Source organism: Dama dama, chromosome 15 (genome assembly GCF_033118175.1).
Source record: "Dama dama isolate Ldn47 chromosome 15, ASM3311817v1, whole genome shotgun sequence".
NCBI classification, from domain to species: Eukaryota; Metazoa; Chordata; class Mammalia; order Artiodactyla; family Cervidae; genus Dama; species Dama dama.
Genome location: NC_083695.1, coordinates 97,395,358 through 97,420,320, shown reverse-complemented (window position 1 = coordinate 97,420,320; position 24,963 = coordinate 97,395,358). Strand labels below are relative to the sequence as shown.

The 24,963-nt window shown below is 48.9% G+C and overlaps 1 pseudogene; it reads left to right on the top strand.

Annotated features, from left to right (window-relative positions):
* The first annotated feature begins 1,530 nt into the window (after nt 1-1,530).
* On the top strand, nt 1,531-24,401 carry LOC133069925 (histone-lysine N-methyltransferase PRDM9-like; annotated as a pseudogene).
* The last annotated feature ends 562 nt before the right edge of the window (nt 24,402-24,963 follow it).

The following is a 24,963-nucleotide window of genomic DNA, read 5'->3' as shown; positions in this document are numbered from 1 at the left end:
TTGTGTTTAAATCTTTGACCATACGGCGTTTATCTTGTGTCTCATCAGAATGTATTTAATTACACCGTTTTCCCTTGAATAATGCAGTACTCACCACATAAGAGTTCTTGCCAAAACTGGATTTGACAAGGTAGGGCACAGGGGGGCTTCGGATACACTCCGGGAGCACGGTTACAGTCTGATGGAGCCGATATACCAGTTGAGGGCACTGGAAAGAAACATTCAGCCTGAGGACAACCTGCCCACTTGAGGATCCAGGCCTAAGAGGCCATGCCTGAAAACAAAGAGACCAGCCAAGATGCCCATGCGCGCTGGAGGCTTGACAGACACGCCCACAGAGCAGCCAATCCCCGAGCGGTGGGGCGGGGCCTCCATCGCGCTCTGCAACCTACGGCCGCCTATTGGCCAGACTGCCTCAGTCACAACGCTGATTGGTCGCTTGTGCCTGACAGGGTACAGGCAGGCTGCTGGCTCTTCATTCACCTCAGCGCGGAAGAACTGAACTTCGCTGAACCTCTAGCGCTCCTGGGGACAGGGTAGGCAGCGCGGCAGGACAGCGGGGAGGCTGACGGGAACGCATTCTGTGCAGCCCTCGTAAACCCTTAGCATGACGGCTTCAAATTTCAGAGGCCCGAAATCCCGTCAACTTTGAGTAACCTGAGTCCTAATCAGAAGGGGACTTGCGTCTCATCAGCTTCAGGGATTACAAGTCCCTTCACCCACAGAAACACTGAATCCCGTAGTGCTGCGACCCTCAAATACCTAGATTAACCCCAGTTCCCCACAGCCTGAGGCACCCTAAAAATACCACCCTCAGAGAGACCAAATTTCCTAACCCTCGCAGACCCTGAATCCCTCCGCCTGGGAGCTCTTAAAACTCTTCCTCCTCAAGACCCTAAGTGTCCTGCCTGTCGGAGACCTAAAGTCCCTTAATAAGAAACCCCCGATTTCCTCAGCCTCACAGATCCCAAATTTTCTCAGCCTCCGCATTCTACATCAGCCAAAAGATCCCCAGTCCCCTCTGTCTGAGGACCCTAGTTACTTCAGCCCTTGGGACCCAGATCTCCTCAAGCCGAGCGACTTCTCCCTTGGACGTAGAACCTACGTTATGCCCAGATTTTTCTGAGTGTCCAGGAGGAGATCCTCAAAACCCTTCTTTGAGAAACATTCCCTCTGCTGTACCGGAACAGAGTCCTGATTTCAGCCTGACCCCAGTCCAGCAGTTAGGGGTTTCCGGGTCTCCTCAAAAATCCCTCCATCACCCATAGACACATCCCTCCCAGTGCCTTCCCTCAGAGGGGCTGAATTGTAGGGGAACGAAAGAAACCAAATCTAGTTCACATTAGGCTGGTCTGTCATATCTAGTCAGGATCCGTCCATCCCACGAATACCCTCACCCTGACTTTCCCCTCACCTTCCTGCCCTGGACACTCCACCCAAGGAAGAAAGACCAGGCTCTCGACACTGGTCTGGGCTATCTCAGCACCTTCTTCTTCCACAGGCACCTTGGCCTTGAGCACTCCAATGGCCATGAGGCCGAACAGGTCTCCAGAGGAGAGCACTGAGGGAGATGCCGGGAGAACAGAGTGGAAGCCCACGGTGAGAGTTGGAGGCAGCAAACCTGGGCTCTAAGCCAGCTCTATAGGAAGGACACAGCGCTGGTCCCTGAAGCACCACAGACTGGTTGCCCAGGCAACTGAGTGAACTCCCCTGTGACTGTACACAGGTTGGGAATGCCTGATCCTGTCTGAGATGGTGGGGTGGAGTGGGACAAAACAGGACAGTAGCTTCGTCAACTGCCCTGTGTCCAGGGGGAGTTAGGAAAATGCTCAGTGTTTGTTCAGTTAGGCAGGACACAGTCGGGAAGGAAAGCCTTCATCCCGGGTCTCACAAAGACCATCCAGTAGCTTCAGGCTACTCCCTGCACAAAAGGTGGAGGAGAAGGCTCAGCTCTAACGTGTGACTTAGATTAGTAAATCACTGATGAAATCTATTATTTTCCTTAGGACAAAGATGCTTTCAAAGACATCGCCGTATACTTCTCCAAGGAAGAATGGGAAGAGATGGGAGAATGGGGAAAAATCCGATATAGGAATGTGAAAAGAAACTACGAAGCGCTGATTGCTATAGGTAACAGGAAGTCCTGGGTGCCTGTGACCCTGGGAAACATGAAACAGGTCTTCACCCTCAGTGTTCACTTGCCGGCTCTTAGGTGGCTTCATCTGCTCACAGTTCCCTTTTGTATGGAGACTAACCTGGAGGAAATGTTGACAGTTTTGTACCAAAGGGAGGTTGACCCTGCAGTGCAGAGCTCACCTCTTGCCTTGTTCTAGATTCCCCCAGCCCGTCCCACTGATTCCCTGACTTTGTGACACTTCCCATTGCTTCTATGCTTTGTTTCTCCTTCTTAGGACAAATATTTTGCTTCTTTCCAGGTTTCAGAGCCACTCGACCGGATTTCATGCATCACCGCAGGCAGGTCATCAAGCCCCAGGTAGATGACCCTGAGGATTCTGATGAAGAGTGGACACCAAGGCAGCAAGGTGAGAGGCCAGGAGGATTTGGAGGTGTCTTCCTGAAACCAGCCTGGGCTTAGGTCTCACTACATCTCAGCCATTAGCAAAGAAAACATAATTTTCAGCATTCCGAAGTGGTTGTGGCTGAATATTTACATAAGTCTGAATGAAGATGAATGTATAGGTTTTCCAGTGTAATTCTCAAAAGTTTTATGGTTAAAATTTATCATTCTTTTTACAAAGAATTATTTTTGCTAAACATTCTTAGTGAAAGGCAGTTAAAGAAACCTTAGAAATAAATTCACCAAACAGATTTAATACTAATCTCATTGGTTATTGGATTAAATCTCTTCAAAGAGGAAATGATTAACGTATTATGTCAAGATATATTATTTATGTTATGTATATAAAACAAAACCCATGATCTTCTTACCCTAAGGTTAAACTAATTCTATATTTTGATTCTGGGAAAGTGTTTGAGAGAACTATTTATTCTCCATGATATTTCCCTCATTTCACTGACCAGAGATGGCATCAGGTAAATAAAATGAAGTACACTTCTTTTATAAAGTGGAAGTGAACAGCTCACTTCCTCTTCTGCTGCTCAGTTTAGAAGAGTTAATCTGCCTAGACTGCAGAAAACAAATTAGATAGTTCCATGATTCTCCATCTATGGATTTCTGTTCTCCCAGATTTTTAAAAATTATTTATTTAGTTTTGGCTGCACTGGGTCTTCATTGCTGTTCATGGGCTTTCTCTGGTTGCGGTGAGTGTCTTCTCGTTGCAGAGCATGTGCAGGCTCTGTAGCTTGTGACACACAGGCTTAGCTGCCCCGCAGAAAGTGGAATCTTCCTGGACCAGCCATCAAACCTGTGTCCTCTGCATTGGCAGGCAGATTCTCATCCACTGTGCACCAGGGAAGTCCCTCTGTTCCATTAGGTTATTAAAACTAGTGAAAGGGACATGAAAACAAACATTTGGTTGTCTGCAAAGGTTTTGACATAAGGAGAGATTCTTCATAGGGAATACATACGCCTTGGTTCACCATACACCTGCACGTCTTTATTTACCTTTTTAACAATTTCTGAGTGTGTGGCACACTGTTGCTAACTATGTGCACGTTAGTATTAGTGGCCATAGTGCTAATCGCTCAGTCATGTCTGACTCTGCCTACCCATAGACTGTAGCCCACCAGGCTCCTCTGTCCGTGGGATTCTCTAGGCAAGAATCCTGGAGTGGGTTGCCATCTCCTGCTCCAGGTGATCTTCCCAACCCAGGAACTGGGCCTGCATCTGTTGCATCTCCTGCATTGCAGGTGGATTTTTTACCGCTGAGCCACCGGGGACATATACACATTGCTGTACAACAAATCTGTAGAAATGTTACATCTTGCGTGACTGAAGCCCTAACCCACTGAGTAACAATTCTCCAATCCTTCCTCCTCACAGTCCTTGGCAACCACGATTATATTTTCTGTTTCCATGGATTTGATTAATTTAGATACCTCATAGATGTGGAATCAGGCAATATTTGTCTTTTTTGATTGGTTCATTTCACTTAGTATAATATCATCAAGGCCCATCCATGATGGAGCATATGACAGAAATCTTTTTTAAGGCTTCAAAACATTCCGTTGTGTGCATGTGGATATAAGAGCTATAACATATATCTTATATATAATCTTTATCTTTTATGCACCAATGAACATTTAGGTTGCTTACACATCTTGCCCATTGGGAATAATGCGGAAATGACCATACATGTGCCCACTATTTATTCAATATCTTGCTTTCAATTTTTTATGGAAATACACTTTTGAGTGGGATTGCTAGATCATACAGCAGTTCTAACTTTCTGTGGAAACTCCATATTGTTTTCTAGAAAGCTTGCAACATTTTACATTGCCAACAATAGTGTATAAGGGTTCCAATTTCTCCATATCCTTACCAAGCTTGCTATTGTCTTCTTATACATATTGCCCGTCACAGAAGGTTTCAGTTTGTATTTCCCTATTGATTAGTAATATTGAGCATCTTTTCATATGTTTGTTGGCCATTTGTGTATTTTCTCTGGAGAAATGTCTATTCAATTCCTTCTCTCACTGTTAGTCAGCTCAGACTGCCATAACAAAGCAGACTGCATTCCTTAAACCACAGAAATTTGTTTTCTTACAATGCTGGAGTGTGGAAATTTGATATCAAGGTGCCATCATGGTCAATTAGGGTCTCTTCCTGGCTTATAGGTAGCCTTCATACTGGTGTATGATTAGTAACTCCTTACCAGATGCATATTTTACAAATATTTTCTACCATCCTGTGGTGGCCTTTTCAACTCTGTTCAGTGTCCTTTTCTGCACAGAGGTTTTAAGATTAATCTCATTTGTCTATTTTCACTTTGTTACTAATACTTGTGCACTTGGCACCATATCTAAGAAATCATTGCTGTTTCAGTGTCGTGAAGCTTCACCCTTGTTGTCTTCTAAGAGTCTTATCAAGTTTTGCATTTAGGTCTTCAATCCATTCTGAATTGATTTTTCTTCAAGATGTAAGATGTTCATTATTTTGCATATGGTTATTTTGTTTCCCCAGCACCATTCATTACAGGGATTAAACTTTCCCCATTGTCCTGACACCCTAGATGAAGATCATTAGACCATGTATCCAAGAGTTTATTTCTGGCTGTCTATACTGTTCCATTGATTGACATATCTGTCTTTATGCCAGCCAGCTTCCTCAGTGGCTCAGCAGGTGAACAATCTGCCTTCAGTACAGGAGACACAGGAGACGCAGGAGACGCGGGTTCACTCCATGGGTTAAGAAGATCCCCTGGAGAAGGAAATGGCAACCCTGTCCAGTATTCTTGCCTGAGAAATCCCCTGGACAGAGAAGCCTGGTGGGCTACAGTCCAAAAGGTCACAAAAAGTCAAGAAGACTCAGCGACTAAGGATACATTTTTTGCCAAATCTACACTCTTTTGGTTCCTGTACCTTTGTAGTATATTCGGAAATCAGAGGCTTCCAGCTTTGCTGTTCTTTCTAAGATTGCTTTGCCTATTTGGGGTGCTCTGAGATTCTGTGTTAACTGTTGGATGGATTTTCTATATCTGAAAAAAATTCCATTGGGATTTTAATAGGAATTGCATTGAATCTTTAAATTGCTTTGGGTAGTATGAACAGCTTAATAATATTAAGCCTCCAAATCCATAAACATGAGACACCTATCAATTTATTTATGTCAGATTCCTTTCAGCAATATTTTGTAGTTTTCAACATATAAGTCTTTCATCTCCTGAAGTTTACTCCTAATTACTTCATTCTTTTCAATGCTATTATAAATAAGATTATTTGTCCAGTGGCTAAGACTCCACACTCCCAATGCAGAGAACATGGGTTCAGTCCCTAGTCAGGGAATTAGATCCCACATGCCGCAACAAATACCTGGCACAAACAAATAAATAAAAATAAATATATTGTTTTTTAATTTAGCTGTTCAGTATAGCTTTAAAAAAATAAAAAATAAATAGGATTGTTTTCTTACTTTCCTTTCTGGAATGGTCATTCTTCATGCATGGAAAGATATTTGAATGTTGATTTTGTACCGTGCAACTTTCTGTGCAGGATTTTTGTGTTTGTGGATTTAAAGATATTTCTGCACATAAAACCATGCCCCTGTGAACAGACATAATTTTACTTCTTTCTTTCCAAATGGAAGTCTTTTGTTTCCATTTCTAACCTAAAGCCCTGGCTAGCAGTTCTAATATTATGGTGAACAGAAATGTAGATATCAGGCATCCTTGCCTTTTTTTCTTGATCGTAGAAGTTTTCAGCTTTTCACTGATGACTAGGATGTTAGAGGTAGACTTTCAATATATGACCTTTATTATATTGCAGTAACTTCCTCGGATTTCTACATTGATGAGTACTTTTGTCATGAAAGGCTACTAAATTTATTAGATACTTTATGAACATCAGATGAGGCACAGATGAAGTTTCTTTTTTTTTTTTTTTAAAGTTTAAGAAAATTATGTAATGCTCCCAGTGGAAGCATAGCAGTTGATGATACAGAAATCATCTTCCATTCCTCCTTTGCTAATCATTGTCTTTGTCACTCTCTGCCTTAGATTTATGTCTCCTTAGTTAGAATACCCAGAGTTTGGAAATATTTACCAACCAAAACACTGATTCTCACCATTTTTTAGGTAAACCTTCTTCGATGGCCTTCAGAGTGGACCACAGTAAACACCAGAAGGTGAGTATTTCCCAAATCCTGTTGCCAAAATGTCCTCCTCATGGATCCAGTCACAGGTGAAAATAGGAGAAAACACAGAGATCCTGGAGACGGCTGCCTTCCTGCCCTGGATCTTTAGCACACTGTCTGATATCATCACCAACTTTACAGTTAGTAAGAACAGCAGCAGTAGTAGGCAGTTCTGTTGTTACACTATTTTCATAATATTTCAGACTTTAAGCATTTTATGTGAATAAACTTACTTAAACCTTAAATCAATCCTACAGTACCTATAAGTGGGTATATAGCTATCACCATTATAGATCCAGAAAATGAGGTAAAAAACATTTGATTGTATGCCTGAGATCACAGTATCACTGGTAGTGCAATCTAAACCCGTGCACGTTCTCTAAACCCCTTACAAACTGATTAAAACTTCCATAGTTCTATGAAGCTTATTCATACATTTTTATATCATTCATCTGAGAGATGTTTTCAACCTCAGTTCTTTTGTGCTGTGCTAGGGAGGGATAGGCTAAGACATCTGACTAAGGGAAGCTTAAGGACATGCTGGGCAGTTTGTAGAGTGGATGGTCCAAGATGAAGAAGGAGACAGGATCCCTACCTCAGAGCCTCCCACTCCAATAAGAGGAAGCAGCTCGCCACCCTGAGAAGCCTCAGGTTTATGACTGAAAAGCAACAAATAAGAAAATAACAGAAGGACATCACATAGATTACCCACTTTTGAATAGAAACTCACCATCTGGGCATCATTTCAAATGCTCCTTCTTGCAGGAGGAGTAACAGCTCCTCCTCTGAGCTCTAATAGGCAACTCTCCTGTTTGGAATCATTTATTTAGCCTGCCCCTGTGTTGTGAGCTTTGGGAAGCTAGCCCACACCCATTCATTCTCAGAAGTCCAGGCCCAGCTCAAAGCCCCTGAGGGCCCCCTGAATGTTTTGTGAATGAGTGACTCCACATTTAAGCATTCATCTAGGAGTAGAAAGGTCAAAGAATGCTGAAGATAGTATCTGTGAGCTAGACTTCAAATATAGATGCAGTTTAGGGAATAAATTGATACCAGGGATGTACGCTCACGTTCTTACTGTATTAAATAGCTCACACAACAATTTGTTGAAGGTTATTAAATTTCATGTCCACTATAACATTAAGAATTAGCCTGAATACCAATTCATGGATCAGGAAACTGAGGAGAATCAGCTAGTCATACAGCCTTGTTCAAGAAGAACTGATGTGACCAGCTACTTTAATTCCAAACATTGTCTCTAGGATATGGCAACCTGCAACTTTCATCTCATTTTCTTTATTGTCTAAATGTGTTTCTGCCGATAGTCTTTTCTCTTCTTAATCTCACTGCTTTGTCACCTTATTTTCCAGATGTGTTTTGTCCCCTCTGTAATTTTCCATACTTCCTTGTCCATCAAAGGGCCACTAATTAATACAACCCCCCCGAATCTCTCTACGAGCACTTACCCTCTTCTTTCCCTGACCTCCAGCTATTCTCCCTGCCTTGCTCTCATTTTTATGCAGAAAGTTGAAGGGGAAGAACCTTAAGATATGAATTCTAGTTTTGATTCACTATCCACCTAGGTCCTTTTGTTACATTCCAGTGTTCAGGCCCCCCCCGCCCCGCCCCCAAATCAGGTATTTCCAAGAATTGTCAAAGTATTAACTAAAGTCATGCATGTGAAAATACTTCATAAAGTCCTAAAGAACTAAAGAAATGCCTGTTGTCTTTTACTCACATGGAAGAGAATGTCCAGGGCACCATTAAGTAAGGAATCTAGTTTGAAGGAATTGCCTGGAGTAGCAAATTTGCTGAAAACAAGTGGCTCCAAGCAGGCTCAGAAACCAGTGCCCCATCACAGAAAAGCAAGGACCCCTGGACAGCACCCCAGACAAAAAGTCGGTAAGAGAAATTTGGGGAGCTCCTCTAATTAGTTGCTCTAATCCCTGTAGAAAAACTAAGTATGGCCTAGGTGTGTGGCATGGACTTTCGGTAGGCATGGGTATAAGATGGACTGATCTGAGACATGAAGTTAGCACTGGGGCCTTGGGAAAATCTTATACATTTTCTGGTGTCCTGATTGCTATGTGTAAAGTGAAGATAAGGATACATAACTCATACAGTGCTTGAAATCCTTACATTAAATGCAAAAGTCTGACACCTACAAGTAGTTCGATAAACCCAGCTGTGATAATGGGAACCGAGTTTTGTTACTGTTTATGACCAGACCTCTGCTCAATGCCTTACGTGTCATGTGCCCTTAACATATATTTTCTGAGTAGATGTGTCAGTGAACTATTTCCTAAGTAAGAAGGTTGGGAAGTTAAACCTACTAACAGTAAGTGCAGGGAGCTATCACTGAACTGGGCATCTGTGGTCAGTGAAGCCTCAGTCTCCTGGACCTGTAGTTAAAGGGACAAGAAGCAAAGTATAGAGAAGGGACTTCCTGGGGGTGAAGTGGTTAAGACTCCACACTTCCACTGCAGGAGGTGTGGGTTCCATTCCTGGTCAGGGAACTAAGATCCCACAAGCCATGCAGCGTGGAGAAGAAATAAATAATGTATCATTAAAAACTAAAATTACAAAAGTAAAAGTTTGAAAAATACATGTAAGAAAGTTTTAACAAAGTGTATAGATGGACAGGTAGGAGATCTCACACTTTCCAATAAAACAGGGACTAACTCCCCAGACCCCACCGGCCTTGCTTAGCTTCTGTTCTCCATCTTAGAACTCAGAAGAAAGGAGACTGGAGTGAGGAGGTACAGTCTACGAGAAAGAAAGGGCCACGTGTACCAAGAGGTCAGCGAGCCCCAGGATGACGACTACCTCTGTGAGTGACCCTGTTGGCCCACTCACGGAGAAGGGGCTACGAGGCCTTGGTCCACTAACCTCACCTCACCATTTGGACCCCCGGCCATCCCCTCCGTCTATGACTTGGGGTGCAGGTTCAAGGCCAAATGCCATGAATGCCCCAGTTTTTTTCTGAAGGGCGTTACGACCAGCAACATCACGATACCTCCTCTCATCCCTGTTCTCACCTCCAGATTGTGAGGAGTGTCAGAACTTCTTCATCGACAGCTGTGCTGCCCATGGGCCCCCAACCTTTGTAAAGGACTGTGCAGTGGAAAAGGGGCATGCCAACCGCTCAGGCCTCACTCTGCCCCCTGGGTTAAGCATCAGACTGTCGGGCATCCCTGACGCTGGGCTTGGAGTGTGGAACGAGGCGTCCGATCTGCCGCTGGGCCTGCACTTTGGCCCCTATGAGGGCAAGATCACAGACGATGAAGAGGCCGCCAAGAGTGGATACGCCTGGCAGGTGAGAAGCACCCATTTCCCTGTCCTCTGGCCTCTAACCGCTTGTGTGTGGTGGGGGGGTACTTCATGTCTACATGCGAGGACACAGATGGTGATAACATGGATGGCAATGACACAGTCAGCCCTGTGTACTGTGTGCCCTGGGCGTGAACACAGGACTTCCATCTAAAGGTCAGAGGAGAGGTGGGACCACAGTGTACAGACACACAGGAGGAGTTCCATCTAAAGCTCAGAGGAGAGGTGGGAACACAGTGTACAGACACTCTGGACTTCCATCTAAAGGTCAGAAGAGAGATGGGAACACCTTGGTACACACTCACAGGACTTCTATCTAAAAGTCAGAGGAGAGGTGGGAACACAGTGTACAGACACTCAGGAGCTCTATTTAAAGGTCAGTGCAGATGTGGGACCAGAGTGTACAGACACACAGGACCTCTATCCAAAGGTCAGAGGAGAGGTGGGACCACAGTGTACAGACACTCAGGACCTCTATCTAAAGGTCAGAGGAGAGGTGGGAACACAGTGTACAGACACTCAGGACCTCTATCTAAAGGTCAGAGGAGAGGTGGGACCACAGTGCACAGACACTCAGCACCTGTATCTAAAGGTCAGAAGAGAGGTGTGAACACAGTGGTCCAGGCACACAGAAGTGACTCCTCCCTTGTGGAGCCCTTGCCTTCAATGAACCAAGAGACTCAGACTTGGAATGATGAGTAAGGGCTTACCGTGTGGTCCGACTGGCAGTTGAATCCATGCAGGCTCAAAAGCATCAATGACTACAGAGGGAAATAGCTCTTCTATTGCTTCCTACCAATTAAAAAAAAAAAAAGACATCTTGTAACTCTTTTTCTGACACTCAGATAACCAAAGGGAGGAACTGCTATGAGTATGTGGATGGAAAGGACACGTCTTGGGCCAACTGGATGAGGTGAGTGCAGTGTGTAGACATCAAGACTCCTTCCATCCCACGCCCCTTTCCTTCTCAACCCGGCTCCCTCAACAGCTTTCACATCTTCTTTCCTCTTTTCCCTCCATATCATGTTCTTTCATTTCAAAAGACACTAGAAAGAGGGAAATAAAAATATGGCATGTGCCGTCAAGATACAAGTCTATATTCTGAACAAAACTGGTGGACTTGAAAACAACTTGAGGAGTCTAGATTCACCAGGGACACTTTAACTCACTTAATGGACACTTACCACACACTTTATGTTTCAGTTTAGACAGTGAACTTCGTTACTGAAGCAGATCACGCAACCTATGTCCTTTTGGAGAACATACTGCAAACAGACATTAGCCAATTGATTTTAGGAACAGTAACCTTATTTTTTTCTCTTTGAGTAACTACACAGCGCCAGGAAAACCTAATACAGGAGACTCTATGTGGGCAACAACCTCCTCAGGCTTGGTTCCAGTGAGAAGTGGGCCCTGAGGCCTCAGAAGGAATGGGGGGCAGGATGGCTCTGCGTGGGGCCATTCTCTGAGGGCCTCTCCTTTCATCAGGGCAGGCAGACAGTGAACAAACAATTACTCTTCCGTGTCTCAGGCTATATCAGAGCTCTCTCCAAGTGTCAGTGGGAGAGGGTGGGCAAGCGAATAGGACCCTGGATACACGTGGGGAGATGGGAGTAAGCCTCGGGAGAGAAGGCAGGCTGGGGTGAGTGCTGAGGGCTGCGTGTTAGCCAAGGAGCACCAAGTCCTGTGGATGGAAGAGAACTTAATTCAGAGTTTAGAGGAGCTGGAGGTCACCAGCCTCACGGACAGTCCAGGTGGAGACGAGTCTGGAACTGAGATCCAGAAAATGGCTAATTCGGTAAGGAGAGAAAAGCATGGGAATTCACATGGCCTGGTCGAAGGTGTGAATAGAAGGTCCACATGAGGGGCGGCCTCAGAGGCGGAAGGCAAGGAGCTGGGCATGGTCTGAGAGTGGAGGGCACTCATCACTTGAGGTTTCTTTCCCTTTCCCGGCCTCGCCCCCAGGTATGTGAACTGTGCCCGGGACGACGAGGAGCAGAACCTGGTGGCCTTCCAGTATCACGGGCAGATCTTCTACCGAACCTGCCAGGTGGTCAGGCCGGGCTGTGAGCTGCTGGTCTGGTACGGGGACGAGTATGGTCAGGACCTTGGCATCAAGCGGAACAGCAGGGGGAAGAGTGAGCTCGCCACCAGGAGAGGTGAGTGTCACCCCTCTTCCAGCACCCCACCCCATCCTGGGAGCCTCCGTGGTCCGATTTAGAAGCAGAGGACAATCCAGTCCAAAGTCAGTTGAGTTGCAAATAAAATGCCTCAGTATTTGATTCTTTTCATATGATTGTTAGGAAAAATTTTTATATTAAAAATGCTAGTTCTAATTTTTAATATTTCATGCAAAATAATATGTAACATCTCCTTCTGCTGAAAGGCTTAGGAGCAAAAGGCAAGTTTTCTAGCACCTACCAGCTCTCTGCCCTTTATCTCTTTCTTCCTTAATTTCTCCCATTATTTTTTTTTTAAACTAAAATAAAGACATTTTATTTTAAAATATTTATAGGGCAAAGATATTTTAAGAGTCACACTAGGAAATTTATGAATGACATCTGCCAATTTAAAGAAAGTAAGTGGAATTCCTTAGTCATCAGTATTTTTTTAATTAATTAATTAATTTCATTTATTTTTATTAGTTGGAGGCTAATTACTTTACAATATTATAGTGGTTTTTGTCATACATTGACATGAATTAGCCATGGATTTACATGTATTCCCCATCACGATCCCCCCTCCCACCTCCCTCTCAACCAGATCCCTCTGGGTCGTCCCACTGCACCCGGCCTGAGCACTTGTCTCATGCATCCAGCCTGGGCTGGTGATCTGTTTCACCCTAGATAATATACATGTCTCAATGCTGTTCTCTTGAAACATCCCACCCTCGCCTTCTCCCACAGAGTCCAAAAGTCTGTTCTGTACATCTGACTCTTTTTCTGTTTTGCATATAGGGTTATCATTACCATCTTCCTAAATTCCATATATATGTGTTAGTATACTGTAATGGCCTTTATCTTTCTGGCTTACTTCACTCGGTATAATGGGCTCCAGTTTCATCCGTCTCATTAGAACTGATTCAGATGAATTCTTTTTAATGGCTGAGTAACATTCCATGGTGTATATTACCACAGCTTCCTTATCCATTCGTCTGCTGATGGGCATCTAGGTTGCTTCCATGTCCTGGCTATTATAAACAGTGCTGCGATGAACATTGGGGTGCACACATGTGCAGTGATGTGCATTCAGTTACTGTTCCAGTCTGTTGTCATGTGAGTTCACACTCTGTGCCAGATGGGGCTCCACGCACCGAAACAGACAGAACCACTGCCCTGGGGCAGCAGGGGCTTCATACCAGACAGGGGCTGGTGCTCTGAGGAAAACCAGCGCAGGGAGCGTGCCTCGGGTCAGCGTGAGCAGAGGGTGGGGTATGGTGCAGGACGGTGGGGCAGGGTCTCTGCAGAGATAACACCTGCGGGAAAGGATTCCAGGCAGGGGAGCAGCCAGTGCCTCAGACCCAGGGCCAGGAAGAGAGGCCATGCCAGGGGTCGCAGGAGTAAGCACAGAGGGAGAGGAAGGAGGCTGGACGGGACACGGAAGCCTCAGGGCCTGTGTCCACGTGCAGGCCCCAGGGGCCTTGCTGGGTGACACAGAACAACCACGAGGCTTTCAGCTGCAAGCGGCATGTTCTCTGTGCTAAGACGATGCTTTGGTTCACTTTTGGGAAGAGACAGCAGCGGGGAGTCCCCTCAGAGGTCAGTTCATTGCCAGACATGAGGGGAGAGTGGGCTGGCTGAAGATGCTTGGGACTGAGGGTGTGAAGAATCTGGCTGGAGATGTATTTTTAAACAGGGCTTCCTAATGCATGCTAAGTGGACTAAGCCTGAATGAAATAAATGAGGTATGAATACTGCTGAGGCTTGAGAAAGGATATGCCTTTATTTTGTGATTTATGGGAAACTGAAAGAGGAGCAATTTGTGAACCAATTGGGGCAGCAGGAGCCAGAGACCTGTGGTCAGTGGGACCTGGGCCGCTCGGTCTCATCCAGTCTCAAACCCACTTCCTGCAGAGATCGGCACAAAGGCTGCTCTTTGAACAAGGAGCCTCAAATTCAGCTTTACTCACCTGCTCTAACCACCCCCTGTGCTGCCTCCCATATGCAGAGAGCTCCAGGCCAGGCGCCCCTAACTTAATAGACCCTTTCCCCTCACAGGAAGCCTCTCTGGAGATTCCACCTAAGTCATCAAGTCTTATCTCTCAGTAGGGTAAATACCTGTGGACACTGTGACGTAACTTTTCAGATAACTACACGCAGGGAAAGTCCCTGCGATCCATCTCTATCAGGAGAGACACTGCCTCTGATGCTGCTGGAAGTTCCCTATCTGGGTGATATGTAGAAAAGGCCCTTGACACAAGCTTCCTGGATTTCTGTAGACGTAGAGAGTAAGAGTGGAATGGAAAAGTGGACTGTAAAGACACACTCAATGGGAGACAAATCCTGCCCTGTCAACACTTAGATGATTACTGGGGAGGGCCTGACCATGGCAAACCAGCTACCTGACCAAAAGCTTCCTCTTTCAGCAGAACCGAAGCCCAAGATCCACCCATGTGCCTCCTGCTCTCTGGCCTTCTCCAGTCAGAAATTCCTCAGCCAACACATCCAACGCAGTCACCCCTCTCAGACCCTCCTGAGACCATCTGAAAGAGACCTCCTTCAACCAGAGGATCCCTGCCCAGGCAATCAAAATCAGCAATATTCAGATCCACACAGCCCGAGCGGAAAACCTGAGGGCCGGGAGGCCAAGGACAGGCCCCAACCTTTGCTTAAAAGCGTAAGGCTGAAGAGGATTTCAAGGGCCTCTTCCTACTCACCCAGAGGAGAAATGGGGGGTCCTGGGGTGCATGAGAGAATGAAAGATGAGCCCAGCACAAGCCAGAAACGGAATCCAGAGGACACAGGCACATTGCTCACGGGGGCAGGGGTCTCAGGGATTATGAGGTTCACGTACACAGAGTGTGGGCAAGGCTCCAAGGACAGGTCAAGTCTCACCACACACGAGAGGACACACACAGGGGAGAAGCCCTATGTTTGTGGGAAGTGTGGACGAAGCTTCAGTCAGAAGTCCGTCCTCATCATACACCAGAGGACACACACAGGGGAGAAGCCCTATGTTTGCAGGGAGTGTAGGCGAAGCTTCAGTCAGAAGTCCGTCCTCATCATACACCAGAGGACACACACAGGGGAGAAGCCCTATGTTTGCAGGGACTGTGGGCGAAGCTTCAATGATAAGTCAAATCTCATCTCACACGAGAGGACACACACAGGAGAGAAGCCCCATGTTTGCAGGGAGTGTGGGCGAAGATTCAGTCAGAAGGCCCATCTCATCATCCACCAGAGGACACACACAGGGGAGAAGCCCTATGTTTGCGGGGAGTGTGGGCGAAGCTTCCGTCAGAAGTCAGCCCTCATCACACACGAGAGGACACACACAGGGGAGAAGCCCTATGTTTGTGGGGAGTGTGGGCAAAGCTTCAGTAAGAACTTCAACCTCATCACACACCAGAGGATACACACAGGGGAGAAGCCCTACGTTTGCAGGGAGTGTGGGCGAAGCTTCAGTCGGAAGTACCTCCTCATCACCCACCAGAGGACACACACAGGGGAGAAGCCCCATGTTTGCAGGGAGTGTGGGCAAAGCTTCAGTCAGAAGTCCCATCTCATCTCCCACAAGAGGACACACACAGGGGAGAAGCCCTATGTTTGCGGGGACTGTGGGCGAAGCTTCAGTCAGAAGTCTGTCCTCATCAGACACCAGAGGACACACACAGGGGAGTAGCCCTATGTTTGCAGGGAGTGTGAGTGAGTCATGACCAACAAACCACACCTTAGCCACAGGAGGATTACTGCAGCCACCCCATGCCTCAGCTCTAAGGGGGCCTAAGAGGAGGTCTGTGACCCGTTACTGTCCCCAGGAGTATCACGAGAGACTTCCCAGGTGGTCCAGTGCCCAAGACTCCAATTCAGAGACCCACGTTCAATACCTGATTGGGGAACTAGCTCCCACAGGCTGCAACTAAGACAGAGCACAGCCGAATAAATAAATATATGATAAATATTTTAAAGAAAGAGTGTGATAAGCACAGAAATACTTGTTAAATAGACCTTCCACTTTCATGACAGGAGAGGAGGCAGATAAACAGCAGAGGTTTTCTTAAGTGTTCTGGAGATGTTCATGCCAATTGCCTTCGTTGATTTTTACTATTCCTCTTCTATTAAATTTTGTCTCCAAACAAATCTGAAGCCCAGACTATGTACTCATTCCCCCCTTATCACTGACAGCAGTGGGGTCCAGTCGTAGCTGAACCCCTGGGAAGGCATAATTCTGGAGCCAAGTCAGTTAGGTCACTGGACAGTCAGTTCCTGGGTCCAGGGAGAGGAAGGCAGAGTGGAGTCAGACTCACCAGGGAAGGGAATTCCCTGACTTCCTGGGAAGTGGGGCCTCTCCTCCTTATAGACCTAGACTCTCCTTTGGCCTTTCTTGGTGGCCCTCTGGTTCCCTCTGACTTCTGTAGCCGCAAAGGTGAAGGCCACATGCACGAGTGTGTGAGCGCAAGTGCCTGACTGCATGTGTCATCTGGTCTCTGACGCTCCCTCGAGGTCATCACAGCAATTGGACTCCAGATTCGACCACAGGGGTCCAGTTCTCAGCCCTGCCCTCAGCAGCTGCGTGAGCTGAGGCAAGATGCTCAACCCCTCTGTGTCTCTATTCTCATCTGTGATACAGGGTGGGAGCACCAGCATTTTGGTCTGATGCGTAAGCACAGGCGGAATCTGGCAGAGGCTGGCTGAGAACGCAAGCCTCACCTTTGCTGTCCTCAGTGTTTTTTTCTTCAATATTTTTTATTTTTTAATAGAAGGATAATTGCTTTACAGAATTTTGTTTTCTGCATGTCCCTCAGCCCCCACACCTTCCAGGTCTTCAGAGCTAGACGAGGAAGGGGCCGTTTAGGCACTGGGCTGCCCTGATGAGGGGGTGTGAGGTCAGGGGTGCTAAGGGAGGCCGACCTCCCTTCACACCCCTGCCGTTCCTGCTGAGCTGGGCAGCCCCAGGGCCCCTCCACAGACAGGCAGTGCCCACAGTCGTCACCCTGCAGAGAACACAGCCTGGAGCCGTGTTTGCAGGAAATCCCTGTCCGGCCCCCATCCCACCCCCACACGGAGGGTCCTTGAAGCCCACACCGCGGCTTCTCTCTGCATGGGCCTCATACCAGTGCCCGTTCGCTCTGGTCAACGCTGTCGCGACCTTGAAATTCTTAACCACGGAATAGTTCATCCTTAAACTTCCCGGTCATGCGTGAAGTCTGATGGGCCCCGGGGTGCGCTGTGAGCAGAGAAGATGCACACACATCATGGGTCCTGGGGTGACCAGGCTGCACGAGGGGACAAGGTAGACACAAAGCCCCCCCCCACGTTGGGTGAGTGAGGGTGGGGACAGCACCAGGAAGCCACGCTTGCTCAGACCTGGAACTGAGCTCCGACACAGAGTGGGGGCAATGGGGTTCTTAAGGTCGACCACACCCTCCCCTCTGTGAATGACCTCTGCCCTGGCCTGATCCTTCCAGAAGGGGCTCAGGAGGCTGAAGTCCGTCCGGCCACCAGAAGACACCAAGGGGAGAGTGGGCCATGTGGCGGGGGCTGAGGGTGTGAAGTCCAGGACTCGGGCAACGGCCCTCAGTTCCCTCCATGTGCCAGGCTTGTGAAGCGTCTCTACATGACTCGTGTCACTAATAACCACCCACTATTATTTTCCTGTTTCTGTCATGCTTTCTTAAAGGAACGTGTTTGTCTGTGGCTTGGCTTCCCTACAGGAAGGGAAGCCACGTAAACTCCCCATCTTCTGTGGCTTCGGGCCGGGGCCACGGGAGGGAGAGTTAGGGCTGGTGCAGCCAGAGGGGATTCAACTGAAAAACGGTGGGGATCCAGAAACCTGCAGGGGCTTCTCAGCTGCACCTCCCACCAGAGCTGCGCCTGGAATCCCCTGGAAGGCTGAGCAGGTCAAAGCTTCTCCCTCCGCTCCCCTCAGCTCCCCTCCCCTCAAAAAGCTGACTCCTGGGGCCAGCCCACAACACCCCCAAATCCCCCATCACCCAAGCCCCACACAGGCCCTCCCTCACAGAAGTGGGATGACCTGGATGGTGGCACAGATGGTGTGTGACCCCAGAGCTGGGGGTCTCAGCTGACCTTGAGCAAGGGGGTTGATGCTTTACACAGCCTCCCAGCCCAGGGAGCTGCCAGCAGCCACAAGCCAGGATCTGAAGCGGAGCTGGGAGATGGGGAGTGGTGATGCGAGCTCTCTGAGGTCCCATCCTGTCCCCAGGACAGTGGCCAGGCCCCGCCTGACACCGTGACTGCCCTGCACGGTCACACAGGACACCAGCAGTCACGGGACGGACAGCCAGCTGCCTCCGCCGCATGCTCCACCCTGACCACGGCGGCCCCGAGGCTGTACCAGCCCCACCTGTGGGCGGCTCTGCTTGGCTGCCAGGGCTCGGGGACCCTGGGTGAGTCGCTGAGGGCAGAGCTCCAGAGGCCAAGCCTGTCTTCAGCCACCAGACCTGCCCTGCTTACTGGACTCATGAGCCCAGCCAGTATCTGAAGCCAAGATGCCTTTGGGAGAATGACACCACAGACGCTGACCTCAGAGCTCAGACTCCTGAAAACTTACTAAACAGATTATTTATAGCCTTTTCTTAAAATGGGATGTTGGCAGGAAGCAGGGAGGGGAATGACTCCCTCGGTGGTGCTGTGGTTAAGAATCCACCTGCCAATGCAGGAGACACGGGTTCAATCCCTGATCTGGGAAGACCCCACGTGCCATGGAGCAACTAAGTCTGTTCACAACTACCGCAGCCCAAGAGCCTAGAGTCTCTGCTTCCCAACCAGAGCAGCCACCCCAGGGAGAAGTTCAGCGCAGAAACGAGAGAGCAGCCCCCACGCCCGACAGCCAGAGAAAAGCCCCCACAGCAGCGAAGACCCAGTAAGCCGAAAATAAATAAATAACCTTGCTTTAAGTAGGAGATCGCAGCATTCTCTGCTGATCCAGAGCCTAGGACTCTCACCTCCCAACACAGGGGGCCACGTTCAATCCCTGGTCAGGGCACTATTTCCCACATGCTGCAACTGAAGGCCCTGCATGCCACAGCTAAGACCCAGCGCAGCCAATTAAATGAATACTTAAAAGTAAGAGGCGGTTCATCTGTCACCATAGAAAACTGCGACATTTTAGGAAAAGGAAAAAAAAATAAGAGCTTATTTTGCAAGTGCTCATGGTTGATTGCAAAAATTTTCTCATAATATGACCCTGTTAAAAAAAAAAAAAAAAGAAAAGAAAGAAATTTTGAAAATACAGAAACTAAAACCCACCCATAAATGTGTGGGGAACATCAATTACTGCAGCATGCGGCCACCACACACGGGAACACACGTCCGTGTTTTTCTTCTACAAAGAAGCTTGCAGCCTCCACCCACCTTCCCACCGGCCTCTGCTCTGCTCACCAAGAGGACTGCGCTTTGGCCTCATGACCGGGGGGTTTCTGTTGAACTCAGGGAGGTGGGGAGTAGGGCTGTGACGTTGGGGGCACCGTCTGGCCTGCAATGAGGAGAGAAGCAACAGTGCTCCATCTCTGGGTCCAGTAACTCCAGGGGCCTCGGGGAGCCACCCGGGAAGACACCTCTCAAACACCTTCCCTGCAGTCTCCACAGTTACAGCACGTCCCACGTCTCGGGGTTCAGCTGTGGGTTAACAAGTCCTCTCTTGTTGGACAGAAAAGTGTTTCCACAGAGAATCTGCCTGGATCTTGGCCTCAGTTGGTACAGATGTAACAGGCAGTACGTTCAGGGCTCAGGGGAGTTAGTTCTGAAGCTCTCTGGGTTTAGGGCTACAGCACCTCCTCACCTACACCCCTTCCACGGTCATGGAGCCTTCTCTTCCAGGGGAAGGGGTTGGCAACATCAGCCACAAAGACACATACTGAAGAGGAGGAAGGCCACGGCAGGCGGGGCTGGGTGTTCCTGGGGGAGCAGAGAGGCCTTGGACACTCCATGCTGGACCCCTGCCCCACCGGCTTCTCCTCCTTCTCGCTGGGCATGCAGATTTCACCTGCTGGGTGCCCGCTAGTGTTGGGCTCCCAAGACACCAAGCTGGGGTTGGCGATGGGTGAGCTGGATGCCAGAGAACCCGAGACCCTGCAGCAGGTCAGTGCACTGTGGACGAGGGATGGCCTCACTGAGCGGTTAGGCCCTGTGCACTCAGGACACCCTCTCTGGACCCCAGGTGCAGGTGCTGCTGCCCCCACTGGGTCTCAGGAGGTGGAAGAGAGACCAGGTTGTCCTTCCCAACTCCTGCCCAGAGAATGACAAAGGCCAGTTCCCAAAAGTCAGAACAGGGTGGGCAGAGTGAGTCTTGGATCTCACAGCGTCCCTGTGAAGAGGGGTTCACTGCTCCCAGGATCCCTCTTGGCTGGTCCTCCTTCTGTGTTGTCTTCACACCAAATCTCACAAGGACGAGGCAGTCCAGGTGTCCACAGCATCACTTGCCCAGGTACCGACAACCCTCCTTATTTATTATGGGCAGGGAGATAGGGTGGCTGATGTGACGCTCCCCTGCACCACAGAGGAGACCCCCTAGGCTGTGTTTCTTCTACTCCTGAGACCCAGGAGGGCATTGGGGGCAGAGCACCTCCAGCTGGGGTCTGGAGAGGGTTTCCTGAATGGACAGGGCCTAACTGTCCAGTGTGGCTTCAAGGGGTACGGGCAAGAGGGGTTCTAACTGCTTTCTAAATATTTCAGACAACCACTGAGTTCCTTCTGGTTTTTGGTTTCAGATCTTTTTATATGGTCCATTTTCAGAGTCTTTATTGAAATTGTTACAATATTGCTTCCATTTTATGTTTTGATTTTTTGACTGCAATGCATGTGGGATTGTTACCAAGTCCAAGCTTGCTCTCCATGCCTCTAACAGGGCGATAAATCAGAGCCGAGGTGCTGGGGCAAGGAAGATGACTTTACTTGGAAAGCCAGCAGATTGAGAAGATAGCAGACTAATATCTCGAAGAAACCATCTTGTTAGGGTCTGGATGCCAGTGTCTTTTACAGAACACAGAGCTGGGAGGTGAGGAAATAAAGTAAAAAGGCCATTTATCTGGCAAATATCTCCTGGAATGGCCAGCCTCAGAGGGAGATGTGTTACGTTCTCCCTCCTGTAGCCATCCACAGGTGGACAGGTCCTGGACAGAGGCAGAGGGGCGGGGTTTCCTGAGGCAGGCCATTATGTATGGACAGCATCCCTGTAGCAAACAGGCCAACAGGAAGGAAAGGTTAGAGTAAAACATTCAACATGGAGTCAGTTTTTGTTCTTCCCTGTAACAATTCCCAGTGTCAGCGTCCATTCCACAATCTTGTGGGAAAACGGGTGATGAGTGTTCTAATTGCCTCACTAGTTGCATCTTTTGGGGAGTGCCCACCAGTGGTGCCAGTGTTCTGAATGTTGAGATTTGTCTTTTTTGTTCTTTGGAAAGTCTCTATTTCATATGTATAGACATAATAATATTATAATACAGGTGTTGAGAGTTGTTTTATTCAGTACAAATCTTTTAGGACTTCAAAACCAGGCGGCAGCATCTAAAGTTAAGGAACTTAGCACTTTTCTATGTGTGGGAAGATGCACCAGCCATCTCACTGAAATCATCCTCTTTGATACACACCTTACCACCTGGGACCAGCGTCCTGTCTTCTTCCTGAGTTTCCTCGGGGATCACAGTGGGGAGTGGCTGCAGTCTGATGGCTGCTGGAAAGGAGGTATTCTTCTCTTTCCTGAGTTTCCTCAGAGCTCACCATGAGGAGTGGCTTCAGTTTGATGGCTTCTAGAGAGTAGGAGGGGGAACCTGGGTCCCCATTGAGATCATCTCAGCAGAGAGAGCAAGCATGTCCTGTGACTCCAGACAACCTTCCAACGTTCAGGGCTCAGCGTTCAGCCTGCAGGATCCACAGCCGTCAGCTCAGTCAACATGCTCTGCACTTAGCTGCTATTTAGCCCTGAAACCTGCACTGCTGGAGGCCCTCTAAATGTGGCGTCCTGTCCAGCAAACTCTCGGTCACACCCTCCAAGCCTGACCCAGGCCCAGCTCTGCTGAGCGGGTCTCACTGGGACCCAGGTTCCCCTCCTGCTCTCCCACATTCCATACCTGAGTGGGGAAAAGGCAGGGGCTGGGGGCACAGTGCCTCCAAGCAGGTAGGGCAGACATTCTCCCATCACTCCTTGTGGTCCATCTTTGGGAACACAGTCTAATGTCATTTTTAGCAGCAGAGGACATGTGTCCCCAGATCCGGCCCACCCTCTAAGAAATGTGAGCTGTGAACACTAACACAGGAAACCCCAAGTGACCTGCTTAGGTTGGAAGACTGGTTCCTGGGATGTGAGCTGAAGTCTGAAAGTAGCTTCTCATTGGGATTAGCCTTCTCCAGACGTAGCTTGGGGGCAGCAAGAGTGCAATAAGTGGTCCCCAGGTGGGGCAGCCACACGGTGCCTCTCAACAGCCCTGTGGAAACTGTGCACCAGAGTGACCAGGAGCCCACATTCACCCAGCAGATGGCTTCTGAGAGGTCCGTGACAGACTAAAGCAACCACGAGCCTGCACTCACCCAGTGGACAGACTCTGATAGGTCTGTGACAGACCAGAGTGACCACAAGTGTGTATTCACCCCGCGGACAATCTCTGAGAGGTCTGTGACAGACCAGAGTGACCACAAGTGTGTATTCACCCCGCGGACAATCTCTGAGAGGTCTGTGACAGACCAGAGTTACCACAAGCATGTATTCACCCAGATGATGGCCTCTGAGAATACTGTGACAGGCCAGAGTTTCCAGAAGCATGCATTCACCCAGCGGATGGGCTCTGAGAGGTCTGTGACAGACCAGAGTGACGACAAGCCTGCATTCACCCGGTGGATGGCCTCTGATAGGTCTATGACAGACCAGAGTGACCACAAGTGTGTACTCACCCCACGGACAATCTCTGATAGGTCTGTGACAGACCAGAGTGACCACAAGCATGTATTCACCCAGATGATGGCCTGTGAGAGGACTGTGACAGGCCAGAGTTTCCAGAAGCATGCATTCACCCAGCGGATGGGCTCTGAGAGGTCTGTGACAGACCAGAGTGACGACAAGCCTGCATTCACCCAGCGGATGGGCTCTGAGAGGTCTGTGACAGACCATAGTGACCACAAGCTTGCACTCACCCAGTGGATGGCCTCTGAGAGGTCTGAGACAGGTCAGGGTGACCACAAGCCTGCACTCACCCAGCGGTGAATTCTTGCCTGGAGAATCCCATGGACAGAAGAGCCTGGTGGGCTAAAGTCCATGGGGTCGCAAAGCGTCAGACACGACTGAGCGCCTGAGCACACACACATGAAACAGAAATGGACTCGGGGACAGAGGGAACAGACTGGCGCTCTCCGAGGAGGAGGGGGCTGTGCAGGGATGGAGTGGGAGGCTGGGGTCAGCAGATGTAGCTTTTGTAAGTAGAATGGATAAACAAGGCCCTGCTGCATAGCAGAGAACAATGTTCAGTGTCCAATGTTAAACTATAAAAGAATATTTACAAAAAGAATGTATATGTGTGTATAAGTGTATCCCTGAGCTATGCAGCAGAAATTAACACATTGTAAACCAGCTATACTTCAAAAAAAAAAATACTGATTAACAAAAAAAAAAAGAACAGACCCTAGCCAATTACAATAGACACTCAACCCAGGAGCACCAAGTCCCGAGGAGTCAGAACATGGACTAAGCAGTCAGAAGAGGGGCCGACAGGAGACGGGGTCCCACGGCGGCCCACAGGCTGGCTGGGAGCCCTGGGCGCCGTAAGCCACAAGTATCGCTGGAGGAAATGAGAACTCTACCCACACGACTCCCCCTCCAGCTCAAAACAAAGTGGCTCTGCTTCCCCTGACCCCTTAACTGAGGGGCCCCGGGACGCCCTGGCTTGGTGCTGGGACCACGAATGTACTGGTCAGACCCCAGTGCAAGGGAGGTCTGTGAGGGCGGCTCTGGAGCGGGTGGGCCAGGATGAGCGCAGCAGCTCCGCCCGTTCCTCGAAGGTCGGACAAAACAGAGCCCAGGAGGCTGGAAAGTGTCCTAATGGAGGGCAGGCCTCACGTCGGTGCCTCCGCTCTCTGGCTGAGTTCCAGCCCTGACCCCCTGTGCCACTCTGCAGCGCGTTCTGCACACGCCCTGATGGCTCAGCTGCTGAGCCCCAAGGAGAAGGCTTGTGATGGCAGCCATGCCCACAGGCACCAGCAGCACTGACCATCTGGCTCCCGGCCCAACAGCGAGGTCCAGCTGAGACCAGTGGACACGTGGTCAGCGGTGCTCCAGGGAGGGCCCCATGTCACCAGTAAATGGCAGTGTCACGATGCAGGCCAGCAGGACTCAGCCTGGCAGATTGTTAGACTCAGCGGGAACACACCGACCCATGAACACTCCCGGCCCTGGGTCAGGCAGAGACCCGAACAGGCAGACAACTGCAGAGAGCAGAGCCCACGGCACAGACAAGGTGCACCCATCCCCGGGCAGGGAGGGGCCCCATCTCAGGGGGCACCCTTGGAATCCCCCAGCTTAAGCATAAAGAGACTTCAGGCACAGGTGGAAGGAACAGCCTTGGAGCTGCTTTTAAGTCATGCAGGGCAGGACACGCAGGTGCGTGAAGGCCAGAGGGAATGTACCATAGAAAACAGAGGGTCTGGGGAACAGACGGGCTTGGGTGGAGCTGAGCACAAGGGGGCTGAGAGTCCGGACTC